Raw genomic sequence first — 23,295 nt, 5'->3', positions numbered from 1 at the left:
AATGTTTGTTAGCACACTGTGTTATCATACCATGATATTATTCATAATATCTATGATATTAATGCTGATATCTAGTGTTAACACACTATGTTAACACACTGTGACACTATTAATAATATCTGTGATATTACTACTAACACATATTAGATATTAATACTAATATCCAGTGTTAACACACTATGTTATATTATTCAGAATATTCATGATATTACTACTAATATCCAGTGTTGACATACTGTGTTAACACACTGTGATATTATTCCTAATATCCACAATATTACTACTGATATCCACTGTTGTTAACACACGGTGATATTATTCATAATATCCAGTGTATTACTATTGATATCCAGGGTGTTAATACAATTAATATCCATGATATTATGAATAATATCACCCTGTGATATCCAAGATGATATCCTGATACTGATCCACTACTGAAACCCAAGATGTTAACACATTGTGTTAACACCCTGTGATATTATTCATAATGTCTCCGATGTTACTACAGATATCCAGGGTGTGAACACACTCTGTTAGCACCCTGTGATATTATTCATAATATCCATGATATTACTACTGACATCCAGGGTGATAACGCAGTGTTAACACACTGTGTTATGTTTTTAACATCATCGATATCACTACTGATATCCAGTGTTTCACACTGTGATATTAATGTAATACCGCTGTTACATTTATAATATACAGTGTTTCCACACTGTGCTATGTATGAAATATACTATCCAGTGTTTCCACATTATGCTATGAATGAAATATTATACTATCCAGTGTTTTCACACCGTGCTATGAATGAAATATTATAATATCCAGTGTTTCCAAACTGTGCAATGAATGAAATATTATACCATGCAGTGTTTCCAAACTTTGCTATGAATGAAATAATATTCAGTGTTTCCACACTGTGCTATGAATCAAATATTATAATATCCAGTGTTTCCACACTATGCTATGAATGAAATATTATAATATTCAGTGTTTCCACACAGGGATATGAATGAAATGTTATACTATGCAGTGTTTCCACACTGTGCTATGAATGAAATATTAAAATATCCAGTGTTTCCAAACAGGGATATGAATGAAGTATTAAAATATCCAGTGTTTCCACATAGGGATATGAATGAAATACTAAAATATCCAGTGTTTCCACAAAGGGATATAAATGAAATATCGCTGTGATATTTATAATATCCACTGTTCCCACACAGGAATAAAGTTGAAATCTTGCTGTGATATTTATAATATCCAGTGTTTCCACACAGAGATATAAATGAGATTTAGCTGTGACATATATAATATCCAGTGTTTCCACATAGGGCTATAAATGAAATATCGATGATATTTATAATATCCACTGTTTATACATAGAGATACAAATGAAATATCCCTGTGATATTTATAATATCCAGTGTCTCCGCAGTGTGATATGAATAAAATATCACTGTAAGATGTATAATATCCAGTGTTTACACACTGTGATATTAATGAAATATTGGTTCTGATATTTCTCAGTTTACACACTGTGATATTAATGAAATATCGCTTCTGATATTTTTCATATCACGGTGTTTACACAGAGTATTTACACACTGTGATATTAATGAAATATCGCTTCTGATATTTTTCATATCACGGTGTTTACACAGAGTATTTACACACTGTGATATTAATGAAATATCGCTTCTAATATTTTTCATATCACGGTGTTTACACAGTGTTTACACACTGTTATTAATGAAATATCGCTATTTATCGTATCATAGTGTTTACACACTTTGATATTAATGCTATATCGCTTCTGATACCATATCACAGTGTTTACACAGAGCATTTACACACAGTGATATTCATGAAATATCTCTGCTGATATATCACAGTGTTTACACAGTGTGATATAAATGAAATATCACTTCTGATATTTTTTATATCACGGCGTTTACACAGAGTGTTTACACACTGTGATATTAATGGTATATCGCTTCTGATATTTATCATGTTACAGAGTTTACACACCATGATATTAATGAAATACCGCTTCTGAAATTTATCATATCGCATTGTTTACACACTGTGATATTAATGAAATAATGCTTCTGATATTTATCGTATCAAAGTGTTTACACAGTGTGATACTAATGAAATATTGCTTCTGATATTTATCAAATCACAGTGTTTACACAGAGCATTTACACACTGTGATATTAATGAAATAACACTTCTTTTTTTTTTTTTGATTTATTAATTTTATTCTTTTTTGTTTTATGTGTCATTTCTTAAATCTATAAAAGTATATTCCCCTCCAAATATGTTTCTATTGGGCCTAGGATTTGTAGCAGAAGCTGTTAGTTGCTTACCCAATACTCAGGCTCAACTTTTAAACTAAATAACACAATCCTGATATTAATTTGGACAGTAATATGTCTTTATCGAAAACTGCATTTCCCAGTCTCCTTTCAAGGTAAGTGTGACCACGTCACAATGTCCTGGCCAATGAATTGTAAATAGAAAGTGGAGGGTGAGACTTCCAGATAGGCTTTTTTTTTTTTTTTTTTTTTTTTGAATGTACTATGGTTTATTTACCCATTAATCTATTTTTTTCTTTTATTATTATTATTATTATACTTTAGGTTTTATGGTATATGTGCGCAATGTGCAGGTAAGTTACATAAGTATACATGTGCCATGCTGGTGCGCTGCACCCACCAACTCGTCATCTAGCATTAGGTATATCTCCCAATGCTATCCCTCCCCCCTCCCCCCACCCCACAACAGTCCCCGAAGTGTGATGTTCCCCTTCCTGTGTCCATGTGTTCTCATTCTTCAATTCCCACCTATGAGTGAGAATATGCGGTGTTTGGTTTTTTGTTCTTGCGATAGTTTACTGAGAATGATGATTTCCAATTTCATCCATGTCCCTACAAAGGACGTGAACTCATCATTTTTTATGGCTGCATAGTATTCCATGGTGTATATGTGCCACATTTTCTTAATCCAGTCTATCATTGTTGGACATTTGGGTTGGTTCCAAGTGTTTGCTATTGTGAATAATGCGGCAATAAACATACGTGTGCATGTGTCTTTATAGCAGCATGATTTATAGTCCTTTGGGTATATACCCAGTAATGGGATGGCTGGGTCGAATGGAATTTCTAGTTCTAGATCCCTGAGGAATCGCCACACTGACTTCCACAAGGGTTGAACTAGTTTACAGTCCCACCAACAGTGTAAAAGTGTTCCTATTTCTCCACATCCTCTCCAGCACCTGTTGTTTCCTGACTTTTTAATGATTGCCATTCTAACTGGTGTGAGATGGTATCTCATTGTGGTTTTGATTTGCATTTCTCTGATGGCCAGTGATGGTGAGCATTTTTTCATGTGTTTTTTGGCTGCATAAATGTCTTCTTTTGAGAAGTGTCTGTTCATGTCCTTCGCCCACTTTTTGATGGGGTTGTTTGTTTTTTTCTTGTAAATTTGTTGGAGTTCATTGTAGATTCTGGATATTAGCCCTTTGTCAGATGAGTAGGTTGCGAAAATTTTCTCCCATTTTGTAGGTTGCCTGTTCACTCTGATGGTAGTTTCTTTTTGCTGTGCAGAAGCTCTTGAGTTTAATTAGATCCCATTTGTCAATTTTGGCTTTTGTTGCCATTGCTTTTGGTGTTTTAGACATGAAGTCCTTGCCCATGCCTATGTCCTGAATGGTAATGCCTAGGTTTTCTTCTAGGGTTTTTATGGTTTTAGGTCTAACATTTAAGTCTTTAATCCATCTTGAATTGATTTTTGTATATGGTGTAAGGAAGGGATCCAGTTTCAGCTTTCTACATATGGCTAGCCAGTTTTCCCAGCACCATTTATTAAATAGGGAATCCTTTCCCCATTTCTTGTTTTTGTCAGGTTTGTCAAAGATCAGATACTTGTAGATATGTGGCATTATTTCTGACGGGTCTGTTCTGTTCCATTGATCTATATCTCTGTTTTGGTACCAGTACCATGCTGTTTAAAAACTCTCAATAAATTAGGAATTGATGGGATGTATCTCAAAATAATAAGAGCTATTTATGACAAACCCACAGCCAATATCATATTGAATGGGCAAAAACTGGAAGCATTCCCTTTGAAAACTGGCACAAGACAGGGATGCCCCCTCTCACCACTTCTATTCAACATAGTGTTGGAAGTTCTGGCCAGGGCAATTAGGCAGGAGAAGGAAATCAAGGGTATTCAATTAGGAAAAGAGGAAGTCAAATTGTCCCTGTTTGCAGATGACATGATAGTATATCTAGAAAACCCCATTGTCTCAGCCCAAAATCTCCTTAAGCTGATAAGCAACTTCAGCAAAGTCTCAGGATACAAAATCAATGTGCAAAAATCACAAGCATTCTTATACATCAATAACAGACAAACAGAGAGCCAAATCATGAGTGAACTCCCATTCGCAATTGCTTCAAAGAGAATAAAATACCTAGGAATCCAACTTACAAGGGATGTGAAAGACCTCTTCAAGGAGAACTACAAACCACTGCTCAAGGAAATAAAAGAGGATACAAACAAATGGAAGAACATTCCGTGCTCATGGGTAGGAAGAATCAATATCATGAAAATGGCCATCCTTCCCAAGGTAATTTACAGATTCAATGCCATCCCCATCAAGCTACCAATGACTTTCTTCACAGAATTGGAAAAAACTACTTTAAAGTTCATATGGAACCAAAAAAGAGCCCACATCGCCAAGTCAATCCTAAGCCAAAAGAACAAAGGTGGAGGCATCACACTACCTGACTTCAAACTATACTACAAGGCTACAGTAATGAAATAACACTTCTAATATTTATCATATCAAAGTGTTTTCACAGTGTGATATTAATGAAATATCTCTTCTCATATTTATCAAATCACAGTGTTTACACACTGTGATATTAATGAAATATCGCTTCAGATATTTATCATATCACAATGTTCGCACACTGTGATATTAATGAAATATCACGTCTGATATTTATCAAATCACAGTGTTTACACACAGTAATATTGATGAAATATCGCTTCTGATAATTATCATATCACAGTGCTTACACAGAGGGTTCACACACTGTGATATTGATGAAATATCGCTTCTCATATTCATCATATCACAGTGTTGACAGAGGGGGTATACACACTGTGATATGGATGAAATATCGCTTTTGATATTTATCATATCACAGTGATTACAGGGGGTTTACACACTATGATATTGATGAAATATCGCTTCTGATGTTTGTCCTATCATGGTGTTTACAGAGTGTTTACATATATGATATTGATGAAGTATCGCTTCTGATATTTGTCATATCACAGTGTTTACACAGAGTGTTTACACACTGTGATACTGATGAAATATCGTCTCTGATATATGTCATACCAAAGTGTTTACACAGGTTTACATACTGTCATATTGATGAAATGTCGCTTCTGATATTTATCATGTAACAGTGTTTACACAGACTGTTTACAGTGGGTGTATATCCTGTGATTATATTATTCATAATATCTAAAAGACATTACTCCTAATATCACAGTGAGTGTACACCATGTGATGACATTATTCACAATATCTAAAAGATATTACTCCTAATATCAGCATGGGTGTACACCCTGTGATACTGTTGACAATATCCAAAAGATATTCCTCCTAATAAAACCGTGGATGTACATCCTGTGATATTATTCACAAAATCTAAAAGATATTACTCCTAATATCACCGTGGGTGTACACCCTGTGATACTATTGACGATATCTAAAAGATATTCCTCCTAATAAAAATGTGGATGTACACCCTGTGGCATTATTCACAATATCTAAAAGATATTACTCCTAATATCACCGTGGGTGTACACCCTGTGATACTATTGACGATATCTAAAAGATATTCCTCCTAATAAAAATGTGGATGTACACCCTGTGGCATTATTCACAATATCTAAAAGATATTACTCCTAATATCACCGTGGGTGTACACCCTGTGATACTATTGACGATATCTAAAAGATATTCCTCCTAATAAAAATGTGGATGTACACCCTGTGGCATTATTCACAATATCTAAAAGATATTACTCCTAATACTACCGGGGGTGTAGACATTGTGTGTACAAAATGTGATATTACTCATAATATCTAAAAGATATTGCTTCTAATATCACCGTGGGTGTACACTATGTGTGCACACCTTGTGACATTATAACATCTAAAATATATTACTCCTAATATCACCGTGAAAGTACATCCTGTGTGTACACCCTGTGATATTATTCGTAATATGTAAAAGATAATACTCCTAATATCATTGTGGGTGTATACCTTATGATTATATGATTCATAATATCTCAAAGACATTACCCCCAATATCACAGTGGGTGTACACCCTGTGATGACATTATTCACAATATCTGAAAGATATTCCTCCTAATAACACCGTGGATGTGCACCCTGTGTGTACACCCTGTGATATTATTCATAATATCTAAAATACATTACTCTTAATATCACCGAGGGTGTACACCCTGTAATCTAATTCACAATATCTAAGAGATATTACTCATAATATCACCATGGATGTGCACCATGTGGGTACACCCTGTGATATTATTCATAATATCTAAAATATATTACTCTTAATATCACCGAGGGTGTACACCCTGTAATCTAATTCACAATATCTAAGAGATATTACTCATAATATCACCATGGATGTGCACCATGTGGGTACACCCTGTGATATTATTCATAATATCTAAAATATATTACTCTTAATATCACCGAGGGTGTACACCCTGTAATCTAATTCACAATATCTAAGAGATATTACTCATAATATCACCATGGATGTGCACCATGTGGGTACACCCTGTGATATTATTCATAATATCTAAAATATATTACTCTTAATATCACCGAGGGTGTACACCCTGTAATCTAATTCACAATATCTAAGAGATATTACTCATAATATCACCATGGATGTGCACCATGTGGGTACACCCTGTGATATTATTCATAATATCTAAAATACATTACTCTTAATATCACCGAGGGTGTACACCCTGTAATCTAATTCACAATATCTAAGAGATATTACTCATAATATCACCATGGATGTGCACCATGTGGGTACACCCTGTGATATTATTCATAATATCTAAAATATATTACTCTTAATATCACCGAGGGTGTACACCCTGTAATCTAATTCACAATATCTAAGAGATATTACTCATAATATCACCATGGATGTGCACCATGTGGGTACACCCTGTGATATTATTCATAATATCTAAAATATATTACTCTTAATATCACCGAGGGTGTACACCCTGTAATCTAATTCACAATATCTAAGAGATATTACTCATAATATCCCCATGGATGTGCACCCTGTGTGTACACCCTGTGATATTATTCATAATATCTAAAATATATTACTCTTAATATCACCGAGGGTGTACACCCTGTAATCTAATTCACAATATCTAAGAGATATTACTCATAATATCACCATGGATGTGCACCATGTGGGTACACCCTGTGATATTATTCATAATATCTAAAATATATTACTCTTAATATCACCGAGGGTGTACACCCTGTAATCTAATTCACAATATCTAAGAGATATTACTCATAATATCACCATGGATGTGCACCCTGTGTGTACACCCTGTGATATTATTCATAATATCTAAAATACATTACTCTTAATATCACCGAGGGTGTACACCCTGTAATCTAATTCACAATATCTAAGAGATATTACTCATAATATCCCCATGGATGTGCACCCTGTGTGTACACCCTGTGATATTATTCATAATATCTAAAATATATTACTCTTAATATCACCGAGGGTGTACACCCTGTAATCTAATTCACAATATCTAAGAGATATTACTCATAATATCACCATGGATGTGCACCATGTGGGTACACCCTGTGATATTATTCATAATATCTAAAATACATTACTCTTAATATCACCGAGGGTGTACACCCTGTAATCTAATTCACAATATCTAAGAGATATTACTCATAATATCACCATGGATGTGCACCCTGTGGGTACACCCTGTGATATTATTCATAATATCTAAAATACATTACTCTTAATATCACCGAGGGTGTACACCCTGTAATCTAATTCACAATATCTAAGAGATATTACTCATAATATCACCATGGATGTGCACCCTGTGTGTACACCCTGTGATATTATTCATAATATCTAAAATATATTACTCTTAATATCACCGAGGGTGTACACCCTGTAATCTAATTCACAATATCTAAGAGATATTACTCATAATATCACCATGGATGTGCACCCTGTGTGTACACCCTGTGATATTATTCATAATATCTAAAATATATTACTCTTAATATCACCGAGGGTGTACACCCTGTAATCTAATTCACAATATCTAAGAGATATTACTCATAATATCACCATGGATGTGCACCCTGTGGGTACACCCTGTGATATTATTCATAATATCTAAAATACATTACTCTTAATATCACCGAGGGTGTACACCCTGTAATCTAATTCACAATATCTAAGAGATATTACTCATAATATCACCATGGATGTGCACCCTGTGTGTACACCCTGTGATATTATTCATAATATCTAAAATACATTACTCTTAATATCACCGAGGGTGTACACCCTGTAATCTAATTCACAATATCTAAGAGATATTACTCATAATATCACCATGGATGTGCACCCTGTGTGTACACCCTGTGATATTATTCATAATATCTAAAATATATTACTCTTAATATCACCGAGGGTGTACACCCTGTAATCTAATTCACAATATCTAAGAGATATTACTCATAATATCACCATGGATGTGCACCATGTGGGTACACCCTGTGATATTATTCATAATATCTAAAATATATTACTCTTAATATCACCGAGGGTGTACACCCTGTAATCTAATTCACAATATCTAAGAGATATTACTCATAATATCACCATGGATGTGCACCCTGTGTGTACACCCTGTGATATTATTCATAATATCTAAAATATATTACTCTTAATATCACCGAGGGTGTACACCCTGTAATCTAATTCACAATATCTAAGAGATATTACTCATAATATCACCATGGATGTGCACCATGTGGGTACACCCTGTGATATTATTCATAATATCTAAAATATATTACTCTTAATATCACCGAGGGTGTACACCCTGTAATCTAATTCACAATATCTAAGAGATATTACTCATAATATCACCATGGATGTGCACCATGTGGGTACACCCTGTGATATTATTCATAATATCTAAAATACATTACTCTTAATATCACCGAGGGTGTACACCCTGTAATCTAATTCACAATATCTAAGAGATATTACTCATAATATCACCATGGATGTGCACCATGTGGGTACACCCTGTGATATTATTCATAATATCTAAAATACATTACTCTTAATATCACCGAGGGTGTACACCCTGTAATCTAATTCACAATATCTAAGAGATATTACTCATAATATCACCATGGATGTGCACCATGTGGGTACACCCTGTGATATTATTCATAATATCTAAAATACATTACTCTTAATATCACCGAGGGTGTACACCCTGTAATCTAATTCACAATATCTAAGAGATATTACTCATAATATCACCATGGATGTGCACCCTGTGTGTACACCCTGTGATATTATTCATTATATCTAAAATATATTACTCTTAATATCACCGAGGGTGTACACCCTGTAATCTAATTCACAATATCTAAGAGATATTACTCATAATATCACCATGGATGTGCACCCTGTGTGTACACCCTGTGATATTATTCATAATATCTAAAATACATTACTCTTAATATCACCGAGGGTGTACACCCTGTAATCTAATTCACAATATCTAAGAGATATTACTCATAATATCACCATGGATGTGCACCATGTGGGTACACCCTGTGATATTATTCATAATATCTAAAATATATTACTCTTAATATCACCGAGGGTGTACACCCTGTAATCTAATTCACAATATCTAAGAGATATTACTCATAATATCACCATGGATGTGCACCCTGTGGGTACACCCTGTGATATTATTCATAATATCTAAAATACATTACTCTTAATATCACCGAGGGTGTACACCCTGTAATCTAATTCACAATATCTAAGAGATATTACTCATAATACCACCATGGATGTGCACCCTGTGTGTACACCCTGTGATATTATTCATAATATCTAAAATATATTACTCTTAATATCACCGAGGGTGTACACCCTGTAATCTAATTCACAATATCTAAGAGATATTACTCATAATATCCCCATGGATGTGCACCCTGTGTGTACACCCTGTGATATTATTCATAATATCTAAAATATATTACTCTTAATATCACCGAGGGTGTACACCCTGTAATCTAATTCACAATATCTAAGAGATATTACTCATAATATCACCATGGATGTGCACCCTGTGTGTACACCCTGTGATATTATTCATAATATCTAAAATATATTACTCTTAATATCACCGAGGGTGTACACCCTGTAATCTAATTCACAATATCTAAGAGATATTACTCATAATATCACCATGGATGTGCACCATGTGGGTACACCCTGTGATATTATTCATAATATCTAAAATACATTACTCTTAATATCACCGAGGGTGTACACCCTGTAATCTAATTCACAATATCTAAGAGATATTACTCATAATATCCCCATGGATGTGCACCCTGTGTGTACACCCTGTGATATTATTCATAATATCTAAAATACATTACTCTTAATATCACCGAGGGTGTACACCCTGTAATCTAATTCACAATATCTAAGAGATATTACTCATAATATCCCCATGGATGTGCACCCTGTGTGTACACCCTGTGATATTATTCATAATATCTAAAATACATTACTCTTAATATCACCGAGGGTGTACACCCTGTAATCTAATTCACAATATCTAAGAGATATTACTCATAATATCACCATGGATGTGCACCATGTGGGTACACCCTGTGATATTATTCATAATATCTAAAATATATTACTCTTAATATCACCGAGGGTGTACACCCTGTAATCTAATTCACAATATCTAAGAGATATTACTCATAATATCACCATGGATGTGCACCATGTGGGTACACCCTGTGATATTATTCATAATATCTAAAATACATTACTCTTAATATCACCGAGGGTGTACACCCTGTAATCTAATTCACAATATCTAAGAGATATTACTCATAATATCACCATGGATGTGCACCCTGTGTGTACACCCTGTGATATTATTCATTATATCTAAAATATATTACTCTTAATATCACCGAGGGTGTACACCCTGTAATCTAATTCACAATATCTAAGAGATATTACTCATAATATCACCATGGATGTGCACCCTGTGTGTACACCCTGTGATATTATTCATAATATCTAAAATACATTACTCTTAATATCACCGAGGGTGTACACCCTGTAATCTAATTCACAATATCTAAGAGATATTACTCATAATATCACCATGGATGTGCACCATGTGGGTACACCCTGTGATATTATTCATAATATCTAAAATATATTACTCTTAATATCACCGAGGGTGTACACCCTGTAATCTAATTCACAATATCTAAGAGATATTACTCATAATATCACCATGGATGTGCACCCTGTGGGTACACCCTGTGATATTATTCATAATATCTAAAATACATTACTCTTAATATCACCGAGGGTGTACACCCTGTAATCTAATTCACAATATCTAAGAGATATTACTCATAATATCACCATGGATGTGCACCATGTGGGTACACCCTGTGATATTATTCATAATATCTAAAATATATTACTCTTAATATCACCGAGGGTGTACACCCTGTAATCTAATTCACAATATCTAAGAGATATTACTCATAATATCACCATGGATGTGCACCATGTGGGTACACCCTGTGATATTATTCATTATATCTAAAAGATATTCCTGCTAATATTACCCTTGGTGTACAACCTGTGATATTATTCATAATACCTAAAAGATATTACTCCTAATATAAGCGCTGGTGTACACCCTGTGATATTATTCATACTATCTGACAGATATTATTACTAATATGACTATGGGTGTTCACTCAGTGGTGTTGTTTATAATATCTAAAAGATATTACTCCTAAAATCATCGTGGGTGTCTACCCTGTGATGTTATTCACAATACGTAAAAGATATTACTCATAATATCACCGTAGGTGTAGGCACTGTGTGTACACCCTGCGATATTATTCATAATATCTAAAAGAAATTACTACTAATATCACCATGGGTGTCCACCCTGTGATATTATTTTTAATACGTAAAAGATATTACTCATAATATCACAGTGGGTGAAGATGCTATGTATACACCCTGTGATATTATTCATAAGACCTAAAAGATATTACTCCTAATATCACCGTGGGCATACACCCTGTGATGTTATTCATAATATATAAAAGATGGTGATATTATTCATAATACCTAAGAAAGATATTACTCGTAGTATCTAAAAAAGATATTACTCCATATATCAAAGTGAGTGTACATCCTGTGATATTATTTATAATATCTAAAGAAGATAGTACACCTAATATCTCAGTGGGTATATACCCTGTGTGTAAACCCAGTGATATTACTCGTAATATCTAAGAGAGCTATTACTCCTAATATCACAGTGGATGTACACCCTTTGTGTACAACCTGTGATATTATTTGTAATATCTAACAGAGATATTACTCATAATATCACAGTTATTATTTGTAATATCTAAGGAATCTATTACCTTTAATATCACAGTGGCTGTACATCCTGTGTGTAAACCCAGTGATATTATTCGTAATATCTAAGGGAGACCTTACTCGTAATATCACAGCGGGTGTACACCCTGTGTGTAAACCCTGTAATATTATTCGTAAAATCTAAGGAAGATATTACTCCTAATATCACAGTGGGTGTACATCCTGTTATATTATTCATAATATCTAAGAGAGACATTACCTTTAATATCACAGTGGGTGTACAGGCTGTGATATTACTCATAATACCTAAGGGAGATATTTCTCCTAATATCACAGTGGATGTACACCCTGTGATATTATTCGTAATATGTAAGGGAGATATTAAACCTCATATCACAGTGGGTGTACACCCTGTGATATTATTCATAAAATCTAAAGGAGATGTTACTCGTAGTATCACAGTGGTTGTACACCTTGTGATATTATTCATAATATCTAAAAGAGATATTACTTCTAATATCACGGTGGGTGTACACCTTGTGATATTATTGGTAATATCCTAGGTAACTAGTTCTATTAATATCACAGTGGGTGTACACTCTGTGATATTATTCAATTATTTGTAATATCTAAGGGAGATATTACTCTTAATATCGCAGTGGGGGTACACCCTCTGTGATATTATTCATAATATCCAAGGGAGGAGATAATATTACTTTTAATAATGCAGTGGGTGTACACCCTCTGTGATATTATTCATAATATAAAAGAAAAAAGATGATATTACTACTAATATCACAGTGGGTGAACATCCCCTGTGATATTATTTGTAATATCAGAGGGAGGAGATGATATTACTTCTAAAATCGCAGTGGATGTACATCTCTCTGATATTATTTGTAATATCCAAGGGATGAGATATTACTCCTAATGTAACAGTGGGTGTACACACTTTGTGATATTATTCATAGTATTAAAGGGAGGAGATATTGCCTGTAATATAGCAGTTGGTGTACACCTTCTGTGATATTATTCATAATATCCAAAAGAGGAGATGATATTACCTGTAATATCACAGTGGGTGTACACTCTGTATAATATTATTCATAATCTCCCAGGGAGAAGATGATATTACTCCTAATATCACTGGAAGTGTAAACCCTCTGTGATATTATTAGTAATATTTAAGGGGAGAGATATTACTCCTAATATCATAAACATCCTGTGTGTACACCCTCTGTGATATTATTCGTAATACCCAAGGGGAGAGATGACATTACTTGTAATATTGTAAACACCCTGTGTATACATCCTCTGTGATAATATTTGTAATATCCAAGGGAGGAGGTGATATTACTCCTCATATCACAGGGGCTGTACACCCTCTGTGATTATATTTGTAATATCCAAGGGGAGAGATGACATTACTTGTAATATTGTAAACCGCCTGTGTGTACACCCTCTGTGATTATATTCGTAATATCCAAGGGGAAAGGTAATATTACTCCTCACATCACAGGGGCTGTACAGCTTCTGTGATCATATACGTAATATCCGACCGGGGATTACTCCCCACATCAAAGAGGCTATACACCCTCTGTGATAATATTCATAATATACAAGGGGGAAGGTGATATAACTGCTCACATCGCAGGGGCTGTACACACTCTGTTATAATATTAGTAATATCCAAAAGGGGAGGTGATATTACTCCTCACTACACAGGGACTGTACACCATCTGTAATAATATTTGTAATATCAAAGGGCAGAGGTCATATTACTGCTCACAATGCAGGCTCTGTACACCTTCTGTGATATTAGCAGTAATATCCAAGGGAGAGGTGATATTACTCCTTACATCACAGGGGGTGTACACCCTCTGTGATAGTATTTATAATATCAAAAAGGGGAGGTGACATTACTCCTTACATCGCAGGGGGTGTACAACCTATGTGATATTATTCGTAATATCCAAAGAAGGAGGTGATATTACTCCTCACATAGCAGAAGCTGTTCACCCTCTGTGATATTCATAATATCCAAGGGGGGAGGTGATATTACTTTTCACATTGCAGGGGGTGTACACCCCTGCTATATTATTCATAAAATCCAAGGAAGGATGTGATATTACTCCTCACATCGCAGGGCCCTCTCTGATAGTATTCATAATATCAAAAAGGGGAGGTAATATTCTTCCTAATATCCAGGGAGGGAGAAGATGATATTACTCCCAATATCGCAGGGTGTGTACAACCCCCCTGTGATATTGTTTTTAATATCAAGAGGGGACGGCATGATATTACTCACAATATCGCAGGGAGTATACAACCCCCATGTGATATTGTTCCTAATATCCACAGGAGGAGAGAATGACATTACTTCCAACAACTCACAGTGTGTACACCCCACTGTGATATTGTTCCTTATATTCAAATTCGGAGAGGATGATATTTTTCCTAGTATCTAGGGGGGCAGAGGATGATATTACTCCCAATATTGCAGGAGGTGTACACCCCCACTGTGATATTCTTCCTAATATCCATAGGGGGAGAGGATGATATTGCTTCCAATATCACAGGGGTTGTACACCGCCCTGTGATATTGTTCCTAATATCCAGTGAAATAGAGGCTGATATTAGGGGGGAAGAGTATGATATTACTGCCAATATTGCAGGGAATGTACACCCCGCCTGCGATATTGTTCCTAATAGCCAGTGGGAGAGAGGATGATATTACTCTCAATATCGCACCCCACTGTCATATTGTCACTAATACCCAGCGGAAGAGAGGATGATGTTACTCTTAATATTGCAGGGGATGTACACCCCTCTGTGATATTGTTCCTAATATCCAGGGGGGAGAGGATAATATTATTCCCAATATCGTAGGTGGTGTACACCCCCTCCCCATGATTTTGTTTCTAACATCGAGAGGGGCAGAAGATGATATTACTCCCAATATCGTAGGGGATGTACATCTCCCCTGTGATATTGTTCTTAATATCCAGGGGGGTGGAGGATATTACTACTCCCATTATTGCAGGGGGTGTATTCCCTCCTTGTGATATTGCTCCTAATATAATGGAGGGGAGACGACAATATTACTCCCAATATCGCATGGGGTATACACCCCTCGCTGTGATATTGTTCCTAATATCCAGGAAAGGAGAAGATGATATTACTCCAAATATGGCAGGGGGTGTACACCCCCCTGTGATATTGTTCTTCATATCCGGGGAGGAGAGAATAATATTACTCCTAATACCGCAGGAAATGTACAACACCCCCCCATGATGTTGCTCCTAATATCGAAGGTGGAGAGGAGGATATTACTCCCTACAAAGCAAGGGGTGTACATCCCCCTTGTGATATTGTTAACAATATTCAGGGGGAGACGATATAATGTCAATATCTCGGGGGGTGTATACCCCTCGTGTGATACTGTTCCTAATATCCAGTGGAACAGAGGATGATATGAATCCCAATATCGAAGGGGGTGTACATCCCCCCTGTGATATTGTTCCTTATATGTAGCGGGGGAGAGGATGATACTACTCCCAATATCGCAGGGGGTGTACACCCCCCGTGTGATATTGCTCCTAATATCCAAGAGAAGGAGTATGACATGATCCTCAATATTGCAAGGGGTGTACACCCCCTTTGTGATATTGTTCCTAATATATGCAGGGGGAGATAATAATATTACTCCGAATATCGTAAGGGATGTACACACCCCCTGTGATATTATTCCTAATATTCATGAGGGGAGGATATTACTACCAATATCGCAGGTGGGGGGAATAACCCTTTGTGATATTGTTTCTAATATCCACGGAGGAAGAGGATGATATTAATCCCAATACCACAGGGAGTGTACACCCCCCTGTGATGTTGTTCTTAATATCCAGAAGTGGAGAGGATGATATTACTTTCAATGTCGCAAGGGGTGTACACAACCCTGTAATATAGTTCCTAATATCCGGGAGGGGAGAGGATGATATTACTCCCAATATCACAGTCGGTGTACAACCCCCTGTGATGTTGTTTCTAATATCCAGGGTGGGGAGAGGATGATATTACACCCAATATCGAAGGGGGTGTAAACCTCCTCTGTGATATTGTTTCTAACATACAGGTGGAGAGAAAATAATATTACTCAAAATATCACAGGGGGTGTAGGTCCTCCCAGTGATATTGATCATAATATCCAGGTGGGAAGAGGATGATAGTCCCCCCAATATCGCAGGGGGTGTACACCCCCTGTTTGATATTGTTCCTAATATCCAAGGGGGTAGAAGATGATATTACTGTCAATATCGCAGGGGGTGTACACCCCGCTGTGACATTGTTCTTAATATCCAGAAGGGGAGAGAATATTACACCAATAGCATAGGGGGTGTACACCCCCATGAGATATTGTTCCTAATATCAAGGGAGGGAGAGGATGATATTACTCCCAATATCAGAGAAGGTGTACACCCACCCTGTAATATAGTTCCTAATATCCATGGGGAAAGTGGATGGTGTTACTTCCAATGTTGCAGGGGTTGTACACCACCCCTGTGATATTGTTTCTAATATCCAGAGGGAGAGAGGATGATATTATTTTCAATATCGCAGGGGATGTATACCCTCCTTGTAATACTCTTCCTAATATCCAAAGTGGGTGATGACAATATTACTCCAAATAGGGCAGGGAGTGTACACCCCCCTGTGATATTTTTCCTAATATCCAGAAAAGAAGAGGAAGATATTATTTCCAATATCGCAGGGTGTGTACATCCCCCTGTGATATTGTTTCTAATATCCACAGTGGAGAGGATGATATCACTATACCGCGGGGGTGTACATTCCCCTTTTTATATTAGTATATCCAAAAGGGAGACGATTATATTACTGTCAATATCGTAGTAATTGTACACCACTTGCGTGATATTTTTCCTAATATCCAGTGGAAGAGAGAACATTAATACCAATATCGAAGGAGGTGTAAACCCCTTCTGTGATATTGTTCCTAATATTCAAAGGAAGAGAGGATAATATTACTTTCAATATCTCAGGGGGTGTACCCCCCCTCTGTGATATTGTTCCTAACATCCAGTTTGGGAGAGGTTGACATTACTGGGAGAGTACACACACACCCTGTGGTATTTTTCCTAATATCCAGGGGGAGGAGGATTATATTACTCCCAATATCACAGGGGGTGTATACCCCCTTTGTGATATTGTTCCTAATATTTGGTGGGGATAGGATGATATTACTCCCAATATGGCAAAGCGTGTACACACCCCTTTGTGATATTGCTTCTAATATCAAAGGAGAAGAGAATGGTATTATTCCCAATATCGCAGGAGGTGTACACACCCCTTGTGATGCTGTTCCTAATATCCAGTGGGGAAGACAATAATATTACTGTCAATAGTGCAGGTGGTGTACACCTTCCCTGTGATATTGTTCCTAATGTCCAGAGGGAAAGAGAATGATATTACTTCCAATATTGCAAAGACGGTACACTCCTCCATGATATTGTTCCTAATATCCAGTAGGGAAGAGGATGATATCACTCCCAATATCGCAGGGGGTGTGAACCCTCCTTGTGATATTGTTCCTAATATCCAGGGCGGGAGATGACAATATTAATCTCAATATAGCAAGGGTATACACCCCAGTGTGATTTTTTTTTAATATCCAGGAGAAAATAGGATGATATTACTCTTAATATCTCAGGGGTTGTACACCTCCCTGTGATACTGTTCTTAGCATCCAGTGGGAAATAAGATGATATTATTCCCAATACCGCAGGGAGTGTTCACCCCTCTGTGATATTGTTCGTAATATCTAGGAAAGAGAGGATGATATTACTCCCCATATCACAGAAGGTGTACACCCCACTTGTGATATTGTTAATAATTTCCAGGTGGGGAGACAATTATATTACTGTCAATATCACAGGAGTGTACATTCCCCATGTGATATTGCTTCTAATATCCAGTGGAAGAGAGAATGATATTAATCTCAATATCAAAGAAAGTGTACACACACCCTGTGATTTTGTTCATAATATCCAGAGAAGGAGAGGATGACATTACTCCCAATATCACAGGGAGTGTCCACCCCCTTTGTAGGTGTTCTTCCTTCCTAATACCCAGGTGTGAAGAGTATAACATTATTCTCAATATCGCAGGGGGTGTACACCCCCAGTGTGATATTCTTCCTAATATACAGGGGTGGAGAGGATGACACTACTCCCAATATCGTAGAAGTTGTACACCCCCACTGTGATATTGTTCCTAATACTCAGGTTAGGAAAGGATGATATTACCCCCAATATCTCAAGGAATGTACACCTTGCCTGTGATATTGTTCTTAATATCCACTGGGAAAGATGATGCTATTACTCCCAATGTCGCAGAAGGTGTACAACACCCCTGTGATATTGTTTCTAATATGTAGGGGGGGGAGGAAATGATATTACTCCCAATAGCGCAAGGAGTGTACACCCCCCATGTGATATTGTTCCTAATATCCAGAGGGGGAGAGGATGATATTACTCCCAATATTGCAGGGGGTGTACAACCCCCAGTGAGATTGTTCCTAATATCCAGGAAGTAAAGGATATTACTACCAATATCGCAGTTGGTGTACACCCCCTCTGTAATATTGTTTCTAATTTCCAGTGAGGGAGAAAATATTACTCTTAATATCGAGGCGGTGTACACCCTCCCTGTGATATTGTTCCTAATATCCAGAGAGGGAGAGGATGATATTACTCCCAATATCGCAGAGCGTGTACAACCCCCCACCGTGATATTGTTCCTAATATCCGGGAGGGGGGGAAATGATGATATACTCCCAATATTGCAGGGGTGTACACCACCCCTGTGATATTGTTTATAATATCCAGGGGGGAGAGGATGATATTGCTCCCAATATTGCAGAGGGTGTACACACACCCCTGTGATAGTCTTCCTAATATCCAGAAGAGGACAGGATGATATTACTTTCAAAATCGCAGGGGTTGTACACATCCCTGTGATATTGTTTTTAATATCAAGGGAAGGAGAGAATGATATTACCCCAATATTGAAGGGGGTTTACGCCCTCCATTGATATTGTTCCTAATCTCCAGGGGAAAAGAGGATATTACTCCCAATATTGAAGGGGGTGTACACCCCCGTGATATTGTTCCTAATATCCAGGGAGGAGAGGAAAATATTACTCCCAATATCGCAGGGGGTGTATACCTCCCCTGTGATACGGTTCCTAATATCCAGGTTGGGAGAGGATGATATTTCTTCCGATATCGCAGAAGGTGTACACCTCCCTTGTGATATTTTTTCTAATATCCAGGGAGGGAAAAGATGATATTACTCCCAATATCGCAGGGCGTGTACACCCCCCTTTGATGTTATTCCTAATATCCTGGGTAGGAGAGGATGTTGTTATTCCCAATATCCCAGAGGGTGTACACTCCCACTGTGATATTGTTTGTAATATCCACAGGCGGAGAGAATGACATTATTCCCAATATCGCAGAGGGTGTACACCCTCACTATTATATTGCTTTTAATATCCAGAAGGGGAGAGGATATTACTCCCAATATCGGAGGGGGTGACCACCCACTCTCTGATATTATTTCTAATACCCAGAAAGGGAGAGGATGATATTACTCCCAATATCGCAGGGGGCGTATCACACCCTGTGATATTGTTCCTAATATCCAGGGGGGGAAAAGGATGATATTATTCCAAATATGGCAGAAGGTGTTCACCCCCTGTTATATTGTTACTAATAATAAGAGGCGGAGAGGTTGATATTATTCAGAATTTCGCATGAGGTGTACACTTCGAGATATTGTTCCTAATATTTAGGGAGGAGAGGATGATATTACTCTCAATATCGCAAGGGGTGTACACTTCCCCTGTGATATTGTTCCCAATATTTAAGAGGGGAGACGATGATGCTACTGTCAATATAGCAGGGGGCGTATAGCCCCCTGTGACATTGTTACTAATATCTAGGAGGGAGAGGATGATATTACTCCCAATATCCCAAGGAGGTTATATTTCCCTTGTGATATTGTTTTTAATATCCAAGCGGGGAGGTGATGATATTACTGTCAAAATCGCAGGGGGTGTACCCCCCACCCCGTGATATTGTTCAATATGCAGGGGGAAAGAGGATTATATTACTCGCAACATTGCAGGAGATGTACACCCCCCCCGTGATATTGTTTCTAATATGTAGGTGGGGAGAGGATTATATTACTCTCAATATCGCAAGGGGTATACACCCTCCCCTGTGATATTGTTCCAAATACCCAGGTGGGGAGAGGAGGATATTACTCCCAATATCGCAGAAGGTGTACACCACCCCTGTGATATTGCCCCTAATAATTATGGTGGGAGAGGATGATGTTACCCCCAATATCGGAGAGGGTGTACAACCCCCATGTGATTTTGTTCCTAATATCCAGGAGAAGAGAGGACAATATTACTTCCATTATCGCAGGGGTTGTACGCCCCCACTATGATATTGCTCTTAATATCCAGGAAAAAAGAGGATGATATTACTCCCAATATCGCAGGGGGTGTACACCCGCACTGTGATATTATAACTAATGTCCAGGGTAGGAGAGGATGATATTACTTCCAATATCGCAGGGGGTATACACCCCCCTGTGATACTGTTCCTTATATTAAGGATGGGAGAAGATGATATTACGCCCAATATCGCAGAGAATGTACACCTCGTCCCCCGTGATATTGTTTCTAATATCCAGGGGGAAGAGGATGATATTATTCCCAATATTGCAGGGGGTGTAAACCCCCCTTGAGACATTTCCTAATATCCAGGAGGAGAAAGGATGATATTACTCCCAATAGCGCAGGGGGTGTACACCCCTACTTTGACATTGTGGTTAATATCAGGGAAAGAGAGGATGATATTAACCCCAATATCGCAGGGAGTGTACACCCACCCTGTGATAGTTTTTAATATTGAGAGGGGGAGACAATATTACTCCCAATATTGCAAAAGGTGTACACACATCCAGGGCGGTAGAGGATGATATTACTTCCAATATTGCAGGGTGTGTATACCCTCCTTCTGATATTGTTCCTAATATCCAGAAAGGGAGACGACAATATTATTCAAAATATCGCAGAGGGAGTACACTCCCCTATCATATCGGTGTACTTTTTTTTTGTGGGGCAGGGAGGCGGGAGATGGAGTCTAACTGTGTCGCCCAGGCTGGAATGCTGTGGCACAATTTCAGCTCACTGCAACCTCCACCTCCCAGTTTCAAGCAACTGTCCTACCTCAGCCTCTCCGAGTACCTGGGACCACAGGCACACACCACCAGACCTGGCTAATTTTTTTTCATTTTTAGTAGAGACAGGGTTTCACCATATTGGCCAGGCTGGTCTCAAACTCCTGACCTCAAGTGATCTGCACGCCTCACCCTCCCAAAGTGCTGGGATCACAGCCGTGAGCCACCGTGACTGGCCCCAACTTCATTTTCTTTAAATGGCCATACACCTGATAATAGTGGGACAGCAGATTGAAATCAAAATGTCATGAATCATTTAACTTCCGTTTCTCTTAACAGGTGGCTGACCTGTCCATTGTATCCACTCTCGGAGTTTATGCCTTGGGTAGAAAAATGTGCCTTTCCTAACCATGAAGGAGAGTGTGAGTAGGACAAGAGTCCACTCTTCTTGTACTTGGCTCATGGAACATACTTGGCTGGGTTCATGCATTTATTCATTCACACATTTACCTAGCTTCTCCAAATGCCAAGCAAGTTAACAGGTGCTGGTATAACAGATCCTCACAATAGAGCTAGACAGCACTGCTGCAGATTTGCTCCACACAGTGAGAGAGTAAACATTAGCTGCAGGCTTTACTGACATGGGCTACAGCTTCAGGTTACAAAGAAGAAAAAAACAAAAAAGTCATGGCAGGGCACAGTGGCTCACACCTGTAATCCTAGCATCTTGGTAGGCCAAGGAGAGAGGATAGCTTCATATCAGGAGTTCGAGACCAGCCTGGGCAACAGAGTGAGACCCTGTCTCTAAAAAAAAAAAAAAAAAAAAAAAAATTAAATTAGCCGGGCGTGGTTGTGTGGGCCTGTAGTCCCAGCTACTTGGGAGGCTGAGGTGAGAGAATCACCTGAGCCCACGAGGTCGAGGCTGCAGTGAGTTATGATCATGCCATTGCACTCCAGTCTGAGCAACAGAGTGAGACCCTGTCTCCAAAAAAAAAAAAAAAAAGAGAGAAGGGAGTGGAGAAAGGGAAGGAAGAGAGGGAAGGAGGGAGGGAGGGAGGACAGAAGGAAAGAAGGAAGGAAGGAAGGAAGGAAGGAAAAAAAAAGTCACTAGTCTTGCACCACAACGCTTCTAAGTGTAAGGCTAATCTTGTCCATCTGATCTG

The 23,295-nt window shown here is 37.6% G+C and overlaps 1 protein-coding gene across 1 annotated transcript in view; it reads right to left on the bottom strand.

The window, feature by feature from the left end:
- TMEM225B (transmembrane protein 225B) overlaps positions 1-22,931 on the bottom strand; it is a 37,476-nt gene extending 14,545 nt beyond the window's left edge. The window contains exon 1 of the mRNA XM_054560216.1: positions 22,844-22,931. The gene's annotated coding sequence lies outside the window, so the exon portion shown is untranslated. The remainder of the gene's footprint in view (positions 1-22,843) is intronic.
- Between the last annotated feature and the right edge of the window lie 364 nt (positions 22,932-23,295).

The sequence above is a fragment of the Pongo abelii genome, chromosome 6, assembly GCF_028885655.2.
Source record: "Pongo abelii isolate AG06213 chromosome 6, NHGRI_mPonAbe1-v2.0_pri, whole genome shotgun sequence".
NCBI lineage: Eukaryota > Metazoa > Chordata > Mammalia > Primates > Hominidae > Pongo > Pongo abelii.
Note: the sequence above shows the minus strand (reverse complement) of the source record. Positions and strands in the feature narration are given on the sequence as shown.